Raw genomic sequence first — 16,902 nt, forward strand, 5'->3', positions numbered from 1 at the left:
AACAAATCAGGCTCTCCACTCTTTATCCATCACACTGAAAGGTTTGTACATTGTCCTCTTCCAGAGGTGAATGAAACTGCCCCTTATCTTTGGATCAACTTTAGTAATGGCTGCATAGCACTTTGGAATTGCAGCCTTTATACCCTGGAGGACTTGTAATGGACTGGATAAGGAAGAACTTCCATTTGATGGCAAACACCAGGAAAGGCTCTGCAGAATGAATTTTTATGAAAGCTGGAAGTGTCTGGGCTTTGTATGTTTAGTGGTAGAAAAATGCTCTTGTTGTGAGAGAGGATGTTATAGTGGGAAGATAACACAGTGTCTGAAGAGACAGTATTCTGAACTTGTAAATGGGAGAAGTATCTCAAGAGCTCTCACCTAACTGATAAAGGCACAGGAATTTTTCCCTCTGTGAAATACTTCTCAAAATGACCATTATCAATGCAGAGGTCACAGTCTGTAAATGTTTAGGTTTTTTCTTAGGTTTTGTTAGAGCCTGGCACTCTTACTTCATTGTTAGCAATTACAGTTTTGAGTTACCATTAACAAGAAAGGGCATAAAACCCAAGCCACCCGTTCTTGGCTATGCAAGTTGACTACTGTGTTGTATAATAAATGGGCTGCCATGGTGGGCTTTCCTAAAATAAAACACCTATAGTCATATTCTAGCCCAGTGAAGCCAGCAAAGCAACAGAGGCCATTTTGCCTAGTTTCTGAATCACAGTGGAGGAGAGGGAGCTGCTGCAGCCAGCATCACTCCGGCTATGGAGGCAGCACAGCAAGCAGATACAATTTCTGGGCCCAACAGGGACAGCCAGGTCAGCTCAGATGCTAGACTGGAGTGGTTGATCAATATTTTTAAATCTTTGGATGGAGAATCCATGTAAATCCTGTTTGAGGTGAATGAGTCCTTTTTGTGCTCCTGGTCCTTTGATGCACAAAGGATTTAAAGACCAGCAGTGTATTTATTTTACAACGCATTCAGCGGGTATACTTCTAAATGATAAGATGGTTTATCTGTTGTTTGCCTAATCTTTTCCTGTCATTCATGGAGATTAAGCACCATTTTCATTGTAAACATTCTCTCTGCTCCCCTCATAATTCCCTAAGGATGCACTACTTCAGATATCCCTTCAAATAATGAACAGGCAAGGACTAATAAATATTTCACACATAAAAGGAATCTTGTAGCAAAAGGCTCTAACAGCTCCCTTCATTATGGGGGATATTTCCATATGATTTTCACTCCTTGAATCTTTTCTTAAAACTCAGAGACAAATATGGATTTCCAGCGAAAGTGGCAAGCACACCCAGACCTAGATAAAATAAAATGATGGAAAATTAACTGTCAGGAAGCAGAGCACTTATTTTGTGTGCCCATCCCATTTCCGATTATGCATTTTAAAGCAGTGGCTGTTCTATATCCCAGCCCAGTTAAGTTTACTACACATTTTTCCATTTTCATCTAAATCACACCGTGCTTTTAAGACTAAAGATTAAGTAAAGGGAAATTGTAAACATAATACATGTTGAAATGTCTGTACTTATCAAATCTGAGTTTAAAAAAAGAGCAGCAGAAGAAAAATACCAAAAGGCTAATATAGTTTTCCCTCAGCTGGTTTTTAAGAGTTGCCAGTCTATTCCATTTCTAGTTATCAGAGAGTAATTAATAGTAAGGTATAAGGCATTTCATTTCAATGGTTCTGATAAATTCCCAGTGCCCAGTCTGGGCAGAAATCATGCCATCTTTGTTGTTTTTTCACACATCTTGAATGCATTGCTTCCTTCATTTTGTTTACTGCCAAAGTACTTGCTCTCTGAGAAAAAAACCCCAAACAACAAAACAGTAGAGGAAGCTGTTTGTGTCTAAATATCTAATTCCTTTTTACCAAGAATCAGTAACTTTACTTGGGGAAAATAAGTCCACAGATCCCTAATTTTATGCATAGTTTCTTGTTTTAAAAGAAATGTAAATGGTTAAGAAAACAGAAACTGTGGTTTGTCTTTGAAAAAGGTCTAATTTATGAACTGAAAAAATTGTGGTGATTTCTGTCACCCATTTCTCAGAAGCTGTTACTTTTGCTGTAGGACGTCTCATTGGTCTCTGTGAATTGGGGTTTACAATCCAGCAAAATCTCAGAATGAGTGCCTATTTTGTGAAAAGATTATAAGTTGCAATGTTTCAGTAAGGGCAATATCCTTTAGGAAAGAAGAAGACTGAAGACAGGGACCTGGACATCATATTCCATCATATCTGCCTAGGTATGTATCCTGCTTCTGAGGTCTTCCACAATATGGACTTAGCTGGTGATGTAATTCTTGGCCAGTCCCATGATAATTGCATCCAGACACCTCTAAAAGAAGGTGATGATGGAGCATCACTGAACACAGAAATGGCTTTGGACCTTCCCCTTCCACTTTATTATGCCTACCATTTGCTAAAAAAAACCACTCAGCAATCTGTCACTGTCAACAGGGGCACAAGACTTCTGCATTCACTCCAGGCTGTGCTGTTGATGCCATGGCTTGATCCCTCATCTTTGTTTCACGTGGTGTCACTGTGCTCCCTGCCATGGTAAATGAAACTGCATGAGCAGGAAGTTCTTTTTTCTGGAAGCTAAACAGATTTTTGACCAGATTTTTGATAGTTGTAGCAATAGCCAAAGCCGCTAGATGGTCAACTTTCAAAATCTTGAGCTTGAATCGTTCATCATGACACACATGTACTGATAGTAGTGAAAAACTTTGGTTTGGGAATTGTGTTTTACTTACTGTTGAGTATTCATCTCAACCAGAGACAGAAAATTTAACTTGCATTACCCAGAAACACAGCAGGTTCCGGCCCTGACGTTGTGCTTCACATCTGGGCTGAGCTGAGACTACTTCTGAGAAGGATGGTCCCAGCCTCCTCCCCAGATATCCCTGTGGCTTTCTTAGGGCCAGAATTAGGGCTACAGTCCTAGAGGAAACACAGATCCTTCCAACCCTCAACAGAGTATGGGTTTAAGGGCTAATCTGAATATTGCTGGCCAGCTGGTGCCTGATCCAGGGGCACTGGAAGGGATCCCATGCTACACCTCCAGGCATAAGTTGTCAGTTCTCTTTATTGACATAATCATACAGTTACAGTGAGTTGGTCAATTGAGTTCATCTGGCAGAAAACAGACCCAATTCCAAGAAACAGCTTTCCATCAGCTCAGATCAACAGACCAACACAACCCACAATCATGCAACTATTAGAGAGTAGAGAACTTAAAAGCTGGGAAGCATAGATCAACTCCTTGCTGGCAGTAAGCAGTGAGATCTAATTTGGTAAATCATGAAATTGCACCAGAATGCTGCTGCCTCAACTGAGTCTAGTGGATCATGTTCTCTGCAAAGCTTCCTGTTTTCCAAAAAATCATCTTCAGAACTGGCATAAGCAGCAGTGTCACTTTTCTTTGCAGACTGAATCACATTCTCGATTCACTCTTTGTATTCTCCTCTTCCTTCCTGAGGGCACAGAGTCTGGAGGATTGCCCTGGAGTTTTCACTAACCTTAACTTCATACAAGTTTTGCTTTTCTTTCTCTCTTTTGGAAGCTGTTGATTAAAAAAAGCTCATACCTACTAAAAAGGAAAGTCCTGACCTGATACAATCACATTTCAAGACTTTGTCAAGTTTTGACTGCTTGTAAGCATCTTGCCCGCAGTGACCTTATTCAGAATGCCAGCAGGCTTTCAAATGGAGAGGAAACCTTTCCAGCAAGCTCTCAGCAAGGTGTGCAGGGAAGACAAGAGCAGATGGGGAAAGAAACAGCTCTGGGGCTCTGGCCCATTTCATGGAAATGAAAAAACATCAGCGAATTTGTAAGAGCTGACTGAGGCCTTTTTCAAAGAAGCACAACAGCTGCAGGGCTGACTTTGAGGCTGTCATCCTGTGCTGTGCAGTGCACTTTGACCACACTCTCACAAACACCATCTTCCAATTACAGGCGGGCTGGGTCACTTTGCTGGAGAAAATGTGGGGTGAAATGATACACCAGCACTGCAAGACATATAGCAGTGAGCAACAAGCAGACCCACAGTAAGAGTAATAACAATGAGGATGTTCATAATTGATAGAAGCAACACCATCACAGCTCAGGAGAAGAGGTGGGAGGAGTCATAAAATTTTAAAAGGTTCGTTGACAAAACCCTATTTTTCAATATGCAACTTTTTTTCCTAAATAAGATAATTTGATTTGGACGCCACTTGGACATAACAACACTTGTGATTTGACCTCACATAGGTCCAGTTGCTTATGATTTGTTTTAGTTCAGTCTTGCAAGGTCCTGCCCTTGCTATCCCTGAAGAGGTTGCATGCTCAGTTTTAAGCATGTATGCATCTCCCATGGCTTTCACAAAAAGGAAGAGTGTTTTGAGGCTGACATGCACTGTGGGACTGCAGTTTGGACACTCATCTGCAGCATGTTGTGACATCAAGCCTTGCGCAATTTAAAGCTGGGACTCAACATGTTGTCCTTTAATATGGTCTCACTGGACTCGAGGAGCTGACCCTAGGCTGTGTGTCACTTGGAAAAAAGCAACTTTTGCAGTGAGAGCAGGAATATGTCTTAAGGAGTGAGTAATTTTGCTGCATGCTGCAGTTTCCGCCACAGTGCTTTACTTCAAGTGCTGCTTCTTGCCTCAGGGAATATTTTCCCACTCTTTGGGGTTTATAATGATGAAAAGGCTGGTCTTGGTTTGGAAAGAGCAATGTGCCAGATAAGATAAAATTGCTGCTGAGGAACTAAGAACAGCCCTTTCTTTGCACTGCCATTTGCTGAAGGCCAGTGTCTCATACCCAGCCTCCCTCTATCTCAGGAGCAAGCAGCAGAGCCCAGTGCTGTGTATGCTGTTCTGCCAGTTTCCCAGACATCAGGAAATGAACGTTTTGACAACTTAGCCAAAATAACAAAGTAGCTAAAGTTAACAGGATAGCAGCTGTGAGGACTTAATTCTCACATGGGGCTTACTGACAACTGTTATTGCATGCTGAGGTGGAAGGATGGGACACCAAACTCCCTCTTAATTTTACATATTTATTAATATAAATCACTTTTGTAGCAGGGGATAGGCTCACACTCTTAAAGTCTGAGGTCTTAAGCCCTCATTGCTTACAGAGAAATGACACAGGCAGTTTTCTCTATTGCAACGCTAGCATTTTCTATCATCCAGGTGAACACATCTGGAATGGGAAGATAAGTTTTACTACAGTTTTAAGTCAGTCCTAAGTCTAAAGGTTTTAGCAATAGGTTTTTTATTTGCTGTTGGATTAGGTTTCTTTAGAAAAGGGGACAAACAGGAAATGGGGATCTCTCCTGCACGAATCTGTGCTCCTGCTGAGGTGTTCCACCCCACTGCACCAGGCAGGAGCAGGGCAGTCCCCGCTCCCCACCTCCCTGTGGCAGTATGATGAATGATGAGGTCCCAAGGCTGCAGCTCAAAAGGCAGAGACCAGGAAAATCCTGCATCCCTGTGAATCATGAAGGCAAGATAGGAGTGCAAGGGCTTTTTTTGGAGGACTGTCTACACCAACACAGGACACATGGTCTCCCTACTTAGACAAAGTGGGCCAGCAAGGTCTCTTGCTACACCAGTATTCGTGGCAGGATTTGTGGCCATCCATGCTGCTGTAATGGAAAGCAGACCCATGAACACATGGCATGACCATGAGTGACTGTCATTCCCACCCAGAATGGCTGGAGAATGAGCCACTGGAGCAATGAGTTTTGCCCAGGAGTAGAAATTTAAATTGCTGGAAAATTATGCAAGTGTTTAGCCTAGAGATCAGGAATTAGGAGCCACAGTGGCAGTTAGGGAGAGCTCAGCATCCTGAGGCTGCACGATGGAAGTAGGATGCAAAATGCTCCATAAAACCTCCAGATGAGCAGGTCTGCCTGCACTGCCACTGGAGAGGGCTTCTCGCGGGACTCGAGGCTTTCTCATTCCCAGGCTGGTGATGCCTAGCCTGGGTATTTCTGTACTGGGCTCCAGAGCACAACATGCTCCTATGAGATTTTATGTCTATCATAAAAAAATCAAGACAGGTGCCTTCCTGAGGTAATCAGTTTTACATAGGGACAAGTTTTCACTTAAAATGGAGGAAGAGAAGTGTCATGGGATAAAGCCGGAGCTGGTATAAACTGGTGTTATTTATTCAAAGTCCCTGAAACCGTCTCCATTTGTATGAACTGATTCGGCCTTCGAGGTATGAGAGAAGAATTTAGCCAGTGGGCAGCTCAGTGGGAACTGACAAGTGGAAGGCAGAGTACAAAGCTGTTTGTGAGGTGGCCTTTATGAAATTCTCCCAACAATTCTCAGACAGGTATAAGTGTTTTTTCTGGAGTAGACACAGTGTACAAAGCCCCTGGCAGGATCAACCATACATTACAAAGGATCTGCAGAATCCTTTTATGCACTCAAGAATCTGAAGAAAGTAAATATGCCTTTTATGCACACAAGAATTTCCACAAGAAACCTGATTCTAGGAGTTATATTCATTTAGCTGAGTGTGCAGAAATTTCTTACAAATCATCTCAGATGTCAAATATTAATTGCAAACTATTTGCAAATGGTCTGCAGCCAAAACTCATGTACAGAAATTACACAGCTAAAAATTTATAACAAATGAATCTGTTTACCAGTCATTTCTCTGGAAATAATGTGCCAAGTTCAACAAGCCTTTCAAATGATTTCATATAACTTTATTTCTAAACAAAGGTGCTTGCTGTCATGCTGTGAATGTCAGAGCAATGCTCAAACCAGGTGTACAAACAGGACTATAAGCAGAAGCATGGGCTGGGCCAGAAGGTGATCTTCAGAACGCAAGGAAAGATTTAATCATAATTAAAATAATCAAGAACTGAGAAAAGTCATAATGAGAAGGCAAGACTTGGATGGCTGAAATAAATTTGGATTTTCTTATTTTGACTACCTTCTTATTTTACTACTTTGTGGTACCAAAATGTATTTTATGTAGTTGATCTTGACGATGTAACTGTGTTTATTCTAATTAGGCTCTTACTCTAATGCGTATTCTACTGATATCCTCTCCAGCAGTGCACAAACACAGGTTTGCCCAAGTTCATCTCCAGTTGCCCTTGAGAAACAAGTCACACCACAGCCTGTAGGTCCTTCCCTTGTGCCAGCTGGATCCTCGCTGAGAACCTCCTGTGGCCTTCAGACTTGCTTTATGCACTACAGACAGAATGCTGCTGTCTGTCCCACGGTAACAGCCCATATCTGCTTCTGCCTGGAGAGGCCTTCAAGAGCCAGCTGGGGCCCATTAGGCATTTTACAGGATTATATTCTCTGCTTGTAGTCATAGAGAAGCTTGTATTCATCTAACTGGTGGAAGCAGCTGATGCTTTTGCACTCATGGTGCAGCTCACCTCTGGATCTCTGGTAGGGCGACCATCACTGAGACCCTGCAGCCTGGGATCAGGGTATGGCTGAGAGGATGAGATGAGGAGGTGAACTGATGGCCAAGGAAGGGTCTGGGTGAGCCAGAAAAGCCTTTGCTCCAGCAGTGCACACAGCCCGTGCAGAAGGCAACAGTCGTTTTTCCTGAACATAATCTGAAATGCAGGTGTGATGCAGCTGCACGAGAGGCTTGGACCATATGGGGCTTCAGTTTATTACCAAATAACCTTGAGACACTTTACCAGCAGTTACTGTCTGGTGTTGGCTTATTAGACACTTTTCCCTTCTTGGAATATGGCAAGAAGTGTTAATGAAGAGGGTGTAATTTCACCATCTTTCTCAGCAGCCATCCCAACTCCAGGGCATGCCCACTGGAGATGGCCTTGCTTACCGTCTGCCTATTGAGTGCCTGTTTAGTCATCACTTTGCTGATACTTACAGGAAAGAGCCATTGTTTCTGGGCTTCCTTGTCGATAGCACAAGTTCCTGGATTTCTGCTTGTGAGTTAAAGAAAACACCTCTGAAGAAAGCCTTGGTTCTGATTTGTAACTGTCAACATTTTCTGACTACAAACTGCATGAATTGGTTTGATTTTTTAATTCATAGCCTCTGAAGCAGCAAGAGGGATTTAAGGAAACATCTTTGGGAAGCTTATGGTACAGCTCACAAGAATTGAAATGCCAAAACAATAGCAACCAGCAAACTTATGTGACTACCTGGAGGACCCTCCAGTTTTGAAAGTTGCTCAGTCCTGCACTGCTGTTTGGAAGAGGAAGGCAAGGTGCTCCTCAAAGGGTATTTTTAATGCAGCCAACATATTTATCAGGTTATATCACAGGAAAGAAACATGGGCAAAAATAAATAATTTTAATTAATTGAGTTGATAAACATAATAGCTGCCTGGTTCAACATAATAAGGGACAGAAATTATTCAGTCATTTACCAGTACCCATCTGGTACATTTGACTGGTTTATAATGTTAGTATTGCTGTTCAGCTAGGAAGGGAAAGAAATTATATCTTCTGGAAATTAGGAAGAAGAGAAACAAAGCATAGAAATTAGAAAGCTGGGGAGGCATCAATGTATCTAAAAAATCACTAGGATAGATGGGAATCTGAAAAAGTTGGGTAAGAATTAGACTTTTTTACTAAAGCAGAGACCCATATGGATACATTGCTTTTTCTGTAGGCTGTGTCATGAATATGCAGTAGCCTTCTTTATCTAGCTAACATTGTATGGGGATATGGAATTCACCTAGTTAAATGTGCTTAGATAGTAAGAGTTTTTCATGTAAGTGCTGCTTTGTAATAGACATGGCCTTCACTGAGATAATGAGTGATTTAGATAAAAGATGGACATACTGTGTTAACTTTGAAGACATAATCTTCACTAGGAAATTCTGAAAACTGAAACTAAATTAGCATTCTAGTAATTGTACGTGTGCAGGAACGTTTCAGTAGATAAGTGCAACATCAGCAGCTGAAAGCTGTTAAACTCTTTGGCTGCTAAAAATGGGATCTACATGACATCTACATAAAATTACAGACTCATGTCACTCATGCCGAGCGGAAAAAAAAAACCAGTAATATTGTAAAAAAAATTTGACGTTGCTTTAGGTGTTTGCATTAGTAAAGGTTAGGAGTCAAGGCTTTTATAGACTCAAGTCATGGTTCTGACTGTGTTTTCCTCTCAGACAGACACAACGGCATCTGTGCAGCCCTGTGCACACCCAGATGAATAGCACAGCATGGGCACACTAAGGCTGGTACATGCAGTGTGGTTTAGCTGTAGGTGTGCAATAAGCATTTTTCCTGACAGCTGTTAGCCTGCACTCCCAAGCCTCTGGAACAGTGGGACTGCAAAAATACAGGAAAAGACATATTCCGTATGCTTGTCATGGTGCATGGGAGCTGGCCAGGCAGTACAGGAAATCCTATGCAATATGAGCAGGGCAGCAGCCCTGGCACTACCTAACAGGCCTTGGGAGCTTGAATGCAGGGAAGGGAGTGGCTGAACCTGGGGTGCAAACCCACGAGCTCCTACTTTGGGGTGGTACTGTCTCTGCCTCCTCGGGGTGCAGCTGCACCAGTGCCTAAGCATCCTCCTCAAAGAACCAGCAGCTCATTCTGCTGCTCTCACTGACTGAAGGAAGCTACTCATATGCTTAAAATTAGCCCTGGAGCAGGGCCAGACTTCTCAGCACATTATGGGACAGAACTGTTGACAGACGATCTTAACTCTCTGGCTTGTGAGAAGTTTGTACACATGCTCGGCGGAGCTGCAGGACCAAGGTCTTGGCCTCACATTCTTCTGAAAGCCCATGGTGCTTTTCATGAGAATTAAGATGTCAGGATCATCAGTCCGACCAGATCAGATGCAGATGCCAGTAAAACCCTCCTGCCCTATCCTCCCTGGGTATCTGCAAACATCTGTGGTGAACCAGCCTGCCATACCCCAGCCCCAACCAGTGAGACTTTGAAACAGCTTGCTATTAATTTGACTTTAATACTGAAAAGTATTAACCAAGAAAGGAAATACTCACAGATGGGTATTCTTAACTGCTATTTATGTTCACATGTTCTGTGGTTGTACAGAGACAAATTAGGGAATACAGCTGAGGCATTCACAAAAAGCAAGGTGGGATTATGCCAGCCAGCAAGCAGATGAGCAGAAAAGTTAAACTGGAGTGATATTTTATTTGGTTGCTTGGCAGATTTTTCTTCTGCTACTAGTTCAGGCAGAATAATCTGGCAAGGATGCTCTGGTTAAGAAAGAAGACCAAAGGAAGGAAGACAAAATGCTTGGCCCCAACAGGACAGCAGACTTTTGTCTTGCTAACCTTTATAATACTGATGTTATGATGAGGTGGCAAGGCAGAAGTGCCATGTGAGGCAGCCCCTGACCACAACAAAAAAAAATAAGACTGTCTGGATTAGAAGTATGGAGCATGTTACATTTCCTGGGCATCTTCTTTTCTTTATCTTGCTTGGGTTTTTGATCTATGGATGAGTGAGTCAGGAAGTGGCCTGAAAACACCCCTTTAGCCTCATGCATGGAAATTTTATAATTATAGGGCTACATCAGCAGGCTCCCACTCCTGTCATGACACTTGGCATGGCTTACGTGGTTTAAACAAGAGAGGGAAAGAACTCACCTCTCCAAACCAGTGAAATGATGAGGAACAAAATGCACTCTTTTATCTTTTTGTCAAGTGAGGCAAGTCTATTATCTGCCCAAGGCAGTCTGCCCCAGAGCAGCATTTTACAGGCTGATTAGTGTATAGCTTCCTGCAGTAAACTGCCCGCAGGGACCAGAGCACAGGAGGGAAAAGAGAAATTCAAGGATGAGATTTAAGCTCCAGCCTTAGTTTTTGTTGCCTATTCTGGATGCCAATACATATTTAACTGATAATTCATGGATATTATATGACATGCACATACAAACAAGCATGCAAACACAAAATAGCCCACATCAACCCCAGGAGTCACTGCTGACTCTGAGCCCAGAACAATGCTAAATCAGGAAGGACTGAACCATCTGGCTTTGGAAAAAGCCCTGGAACAGGTTGGTAGTAATGTCCTACAAGTTTGTAAGACAGTGCTGGAGTTCTGTAGAGCCATGGCCTTCAGATTTGAAAAGACCCAAAGTCAATGCAGTTGAAAAGAGTTTCTGTTACACTAAAAAACTATTAGCTCTTACTATTTTATATTCTTGGAAAATAATTATGCCATGTTGAATTTGTAAAGGATTTCCATGCATAATCTTGTTATTATTCAGTTAGAGATGCTTGTTAAAAATAGCTAATTGTATAGATACAACCAGATAAATGTATTTGTGACAACAGGAAGAACCAACTGCTCGTTAAGTGCCTAATTTGTATGGCAAAGTAGTAATATGACAGTAAATTTCTTACACCCCCAAACTGCTGGTGCTTTATTGCATTGTGTAAAGCAGGACAAAGCTGGAAAGTCAGTAGGATCTTTTGGGTTTAGTGACTAAGAATCTTTGAAAGACTTGGAAGTAGTATTTGCTGTCAGAGTGTAGGACTGTAGGGAGTCCATAAGCACTGTGACAGAAGAACTGACACAAATGACAAGCAAGAAAGTGGCATTATTCCTAAAACAGCTTTCTGAAGGTGTCTCAGCAGTGGAAAGAGGTGACTTGAAGGCTAACTGGGAGCCTGCAGCACGTCTCTTTGTGTGAGCCAATGCGCAGCCCACTCAAATCAGCTCTGGTTCTGTGGTGGCAGCTGCGGCGCAGGGTTAGCAGGAGGAGTTTCTCTTCACTGAAACCAGAAAGATAATCAGCTTTTAGATCCCGGATGTGATTTTGTTAGGTGCGTTGAGCTTGATTTGGAGATACACTTCAAATGAGCCTTTGTAATAGAATTTAAAGAGGCCAGAACCCTGTTGTCCTTTATTTATTTATTATTAGCAACATTATGCACTTTATTTGCTTAGATGCAAATATTTATTCCAGGTAAATGGGATAACCTTGGCAAACAAACTCTGTGCATTGCGCAAAGCTGATTTACTTCAAATATTTCTGTATCATCTTTACTGAGATTGTCACAAAAATTAACTGCTTTGGTTTCCTGGATGAAGGTGAGTTAACTTAACTGCCACTATCCAGCTAAATCCAGTGGGCTACCAGGATTATAGAGGAGACAGCTTGGGTGCAGACCCTGATCTCTCAGCTCCCTGGGAGGTGGTGAGAGGTGCTGCCTCGCAAAACAGAGATAAATTTAAAAAGAGCAGAAAGATAATGAGAAAGATAAAATCGCACAAACCTTCTCCCTCACCCTCTCAAGGCTCCTTAACATCCATTGAACTTGAGCTAGTCAGGCATGCAAACCTTTCCCACATCCAGTAAAGAATTACAGACCATACAATTAGCTGTTGTGAGGAAGAGAAGCTCTCCTAGGTCAACTATTCCAGGTGTTTTCACAAGGAAGAACTGTTGCAGATATTGCAGCTCTGGGAAGTAGCTGGACTGGGCATTCCCTTCATGTTCAGTCATTTGTCACCAGTCTTAAATTGCCATTAGTACTTTTCACAAAGAACATGTATTTTTTTAAGCATATCATTTTCACCAGTAGATTTCCCCAATCCAGAAAATTCTCTAGACATCAGACCACTGTCAGAACCATACTGAGGGGATTTGCACGCTCCCACGCAAGGTGTGATACAAAGAAGGAAAATTTAACTTTAAAAGTCTGGCAAGGCAGGGTATGGACCTACGTCACCAGAAGATTGCGTTCTCTCCCTGTGTCAACCCCCAACATTACCCTGTTCCCTGCAGAGGCAGTGCCTGAGTGGCAGCAGCTCCTGCAGAGCAGCCAGCATGCTCCTGTCATGGAGATAACCCGCCCACGGTCGGCCCTCACTCATCTTATACCAGAGAGAGCAGCTACAAGGACAACAGTACATCCAAATTTTTTTTCCTTTTCATTTCCCTGAAGCAGGGCAAGCATTATAGCGGGATGAGGCACCTTTAGCAGTCAGGACACAGGACTGCAGCCCAGGGATCTCACCTCCATCCATGCCTGGACACACAGTCACTGCCTCACATTCCCTGGCTGCAAAACAGGGGCCGTGGTGCACACCCAGCTCTGTGAAAAAGGACCTTCAGATCTACACATCTGAATGGCAGCAGAAGTGCTGGGAGCTATTTGATAATTTTAACTTTTCTTGCTTCAATATGAGATGAGATTTTTTAAATAAAATACTGCTGAGCAGTATACAGTTTAATTTGTGTGATATTCAATTTGAATTAGAAACTGACAATGTTATCTCCAGAAAGTACTTCGATCTCCTTTGGGATTTCTGCTCTTTTTACATTTTATGTAAACTGTACTTATTCTTGGAGCTGGTGATGGGAAGTGTACAGGATCCTTCTCTTTTTAAAACAAAATTAATTTAAGTCCAGCAGGAAGAGCTCAACTATGGAAGAGCCTATATTTAGATTATTTTCCTTTTGTGAACAGCTGAGTGTATTTCCAGATCCCTTGAGTGTCCGTCATGCTGTGGACAACTACAAAACATATTCTACCCTTGAAAGTCATTCCAAAGGCAGAAGGAAGACAAGAAAGAATAACTAGCTGCAATGATCACAAAACTTAGGAAGAAGTCTCTTCCGTCCTCAGAACATAAATTTACCTTGTTTGACAGCACCACTGTTGAATTACTTTCAATAATTTGTCGTAAGTTTTAAAACTCACCCATAAAAGCACAAAACCATTGAATCATTTAAGTTAGTAAGGATCTCTGGAGATCATCTTGTTCCCCACTCAGAGCAGCTTCTGGATTAGACCTAACATAAAAATTAGATCAGGTTCTAAAGGCCTTGTCCAGTCCAGTTTTTAATATCTTTGAGAACAGAAATTACGTGGCCTTTCTGGACAATTTATTCAAGTGCCTGGTTATCCACATAGTGAAAAATTGAAAAATTGCTTGAACAAAGTCTAACAAAGAAGGACAGATTTAAATATAAATAAACCATTTGGTGCTGTGTGAATACTAAAAGGCTTTAACTCTTCAAGAATGTATCGATTCCAAAGGTCTCAAATGGGAAATTTAGCATTGTCAGCAGCATAGAGCCATAACCTTTAATAAATAAAAAAAAAAGGTAATTCAGCACATACTGATGTTTCTGTTCCTACTTACTGGTCTTTCTTTTGATCCAGTCGAATACTTCCAGAGAACAAAATTTACAGTTTCCAGTAGTAACATTTTAGTAATTTTAGTAATATTTTAGTAACAGTTTAATGGCCAAAAGCACACACATTAACTTCCATAACACTTCCCTCTCTTAAACAGAAGAGAGCTTTAGGATGTGATATTCCAGAAAAAAACTCAAACCAAAACCACTTTTTTGTTAAAATAAAATTAGTTTGGCTTTAATTTCTGATTTTCATTATAGTTTTTGTGGTTATAGCTTTTAGATGTATTTTCCTTGTATTTGTTGTACAATATTTATCAGTGTTGTGTTGAATAATACAAACTATATTTCCTTGAGCAACAAAAGACACAAAAGAATAAGTGAAATCTTTAGACAGACTTTCGAAACCTTTCAACATCTGTCAAGCACAGAGAAAAATAGTCCAAAAAGGTGTGAAAATGTGAAATTTGGAGGTAAAAACATAATCACACACTGTATTTAGATGGGTCATAAGTAGCCTCATTTAGAAACTCAAACAATCTTACAGTGGAGGTGATGTAAAACATGAGGTCATATCCACTTCAAAGTGACTTCATTGAGAGATATAACATCATCTTTCACACAATTTTATAATTGAAGCAGTGCTCTATCACTATTTTGGAGTTATTTTTATTTGCACTCACGTAACACTCCGGTTTTCATATATCATAACACAAGTTTGACCCTCAAGCTGCTTACAATTTTTGGAGACTTGTCGAAAAGAACTAGCTGTTTCCTTTCTAAGAAGATGTGGATCGCGGTACAGCTGAACAGGATCACAGAATCTTATTTCCATTGTTATGACAAAACAAACAGTCATTACTAGCTGCAAAAAAAATAAGCCCTTCTGTAAGCAGAGCAGATCCCTAGTCTACAAGTTCACAAATATAAAAACAATGCTTTATGAAGAAAAGGTGTCATGAAAACCAGTTGATCATTAATTGCTGAGGAAAGAAAATCTTCACATAGTAGAGACACGTTGAAGGCTCTTGGAGGACCACAGCACTGGTCACACAAAGGTGGTTTTGACTTGTTTCTAAAGCTCAGGATTTCAAGCAAGCACCTGGTGGGCACACAGCTGTCCATGGTGTAGGGGACACTGGTAACCACAGATGATGTGCCTACAGCTGTCAGTGGTGAACACTCAGCCCCATGCTTTGTGCCCAGCGAGGCATACACTGCTGGATGGAAAAGAAGTTGACCTTGGCATTGCCACAGTTTTGTCAGAAAGTCTACATGCTAAATAAATACACTTTTAATGGCTGTAGTTAATAACACTCAACAATGTCAGACAATTTGCACAAAAAAGAACAAACTCAGTCTGAGTAAGCAATTGAACGACTGTTTCTAGTGTGTGATAGTGCATAAAGGGTCCAAGCAGGGATTCAGTCCTCCTTCAGCTGGGTACTGGACAAACAAAGAGCAGGAAGAGAATCCCCCAGCCAAGTTCACCACCTTAAGCAGTGCATTGCCAACAGCAGTATCACAGCATCACTTACAGCTGAGACTTGGCCACATTTTCTGAGCCAATGAGCAGGGAAGAAGTATTTGGTATGAGATGGATTCTGTGAGAAATCTGGAAGCTGGCACTTAAGAGAGAAGTACTGGCAAGCAAAATTAAAAGAAACATCTTATAATTTAGAATACTGCCATCATTTAAAAAGGACAAAAAATCACACAGTTTATCATATGACCAACTGATAGACCAAGAAGAACAAATTATGCAAAAATGATCATGGAATGACACACAGTGTGGTATGTATGTAATCCAAAAAAGACTGGAAACAGGGTGTTTCTTTCAGAACAAAGACAGTATAATTAGTTTTTTCTTCCACTAAACCCTTAGATATCGCTGCAAAAAGGTGTGACAAGAGGAGGGAAAAAACAGAAGTCTTTTCAGGAGACACTTGCTTGTGCAAAGGGAGAGGAAAGAGAGAAAGAAAGAAGGAGTCCAGGAGCACCCAGCCCTCCCAGCATGGTGGGGCTTTCTCCTTGTTCATCCCTACTTTCTCCTCACCCTGCTGACTCCCCAGGCACCACAGGTCTCCCCCTTCTCCTCAGGACATGGCCCCATGCTGGCAAGTCCCTTTGCCTAAAGTAGAGCTGCTGGGGCATCCTCCAGAGAAATGTCACTGCAACTATGGCCAGTGCTGCTCCACCTGTGTCGTAGGTGATGCCATGCCTTGAGGGAAAAGCTGCAGAGGGGCTAGAATAAAGCTAGAGAGTTAAACTTTTAGTAAACGGCAATGCATTCGCTTTGTTTTCCTGCCATCCTCTTACCCCTGTCCAGAACTTGTGCTCCATCTACTCTTCTCTTCCTCATTTTAAAGAGGCAACTAGACAGATCCCAAAGTCAGTACTGCCAACCCCTAAAGCAGTTTTCCTTTGGACCCTCGTGACTTGTGTTGCTTGGATCCCCAGCAGTCCCACCACAGAGAGCTGTCCTGGCTATTGAACACCCAGCTCCATGTTCCATATTCAGTATGGTATTTGCTGCCAGATGCCTTAGCATTACTGCAATTAAGTCATAAAGCAGATTCCATTAAAGGTGAGCCGGGGTACTGGCACTTAAGTTCAATCAGAAAAAGGACGTGAGGGATCTCTCTCTTAATCCTAGTAAATAATAAAAGTAAAGCCCCAGGAAATCAAGGCATTTGAGATGCACCTTTATCCTAAACAGCAGATTTGCTCATTCATGTAGTCCTACATCACATTCACTCACATTTTGTAAAATATCTCCTGGTATGCAACCACAGA

The sequence above is a fragment of the Anomalospiza imberbis genome, chromosome 4 (genome assembly GCF_031753505.1).
Source record: "Anomalospiza imberbis isolate Cuckoo-Finch-1a 21T00152 chromosome 4, ASM3175350v1, whole genome shotgun sequence".
NCBI classification, from domain to species: Eukaryota; Metazoa; Chordata; class Aves; order Passeriformes; family Viduidae; genus Anomalospiza; species Anomalospiza imberbis.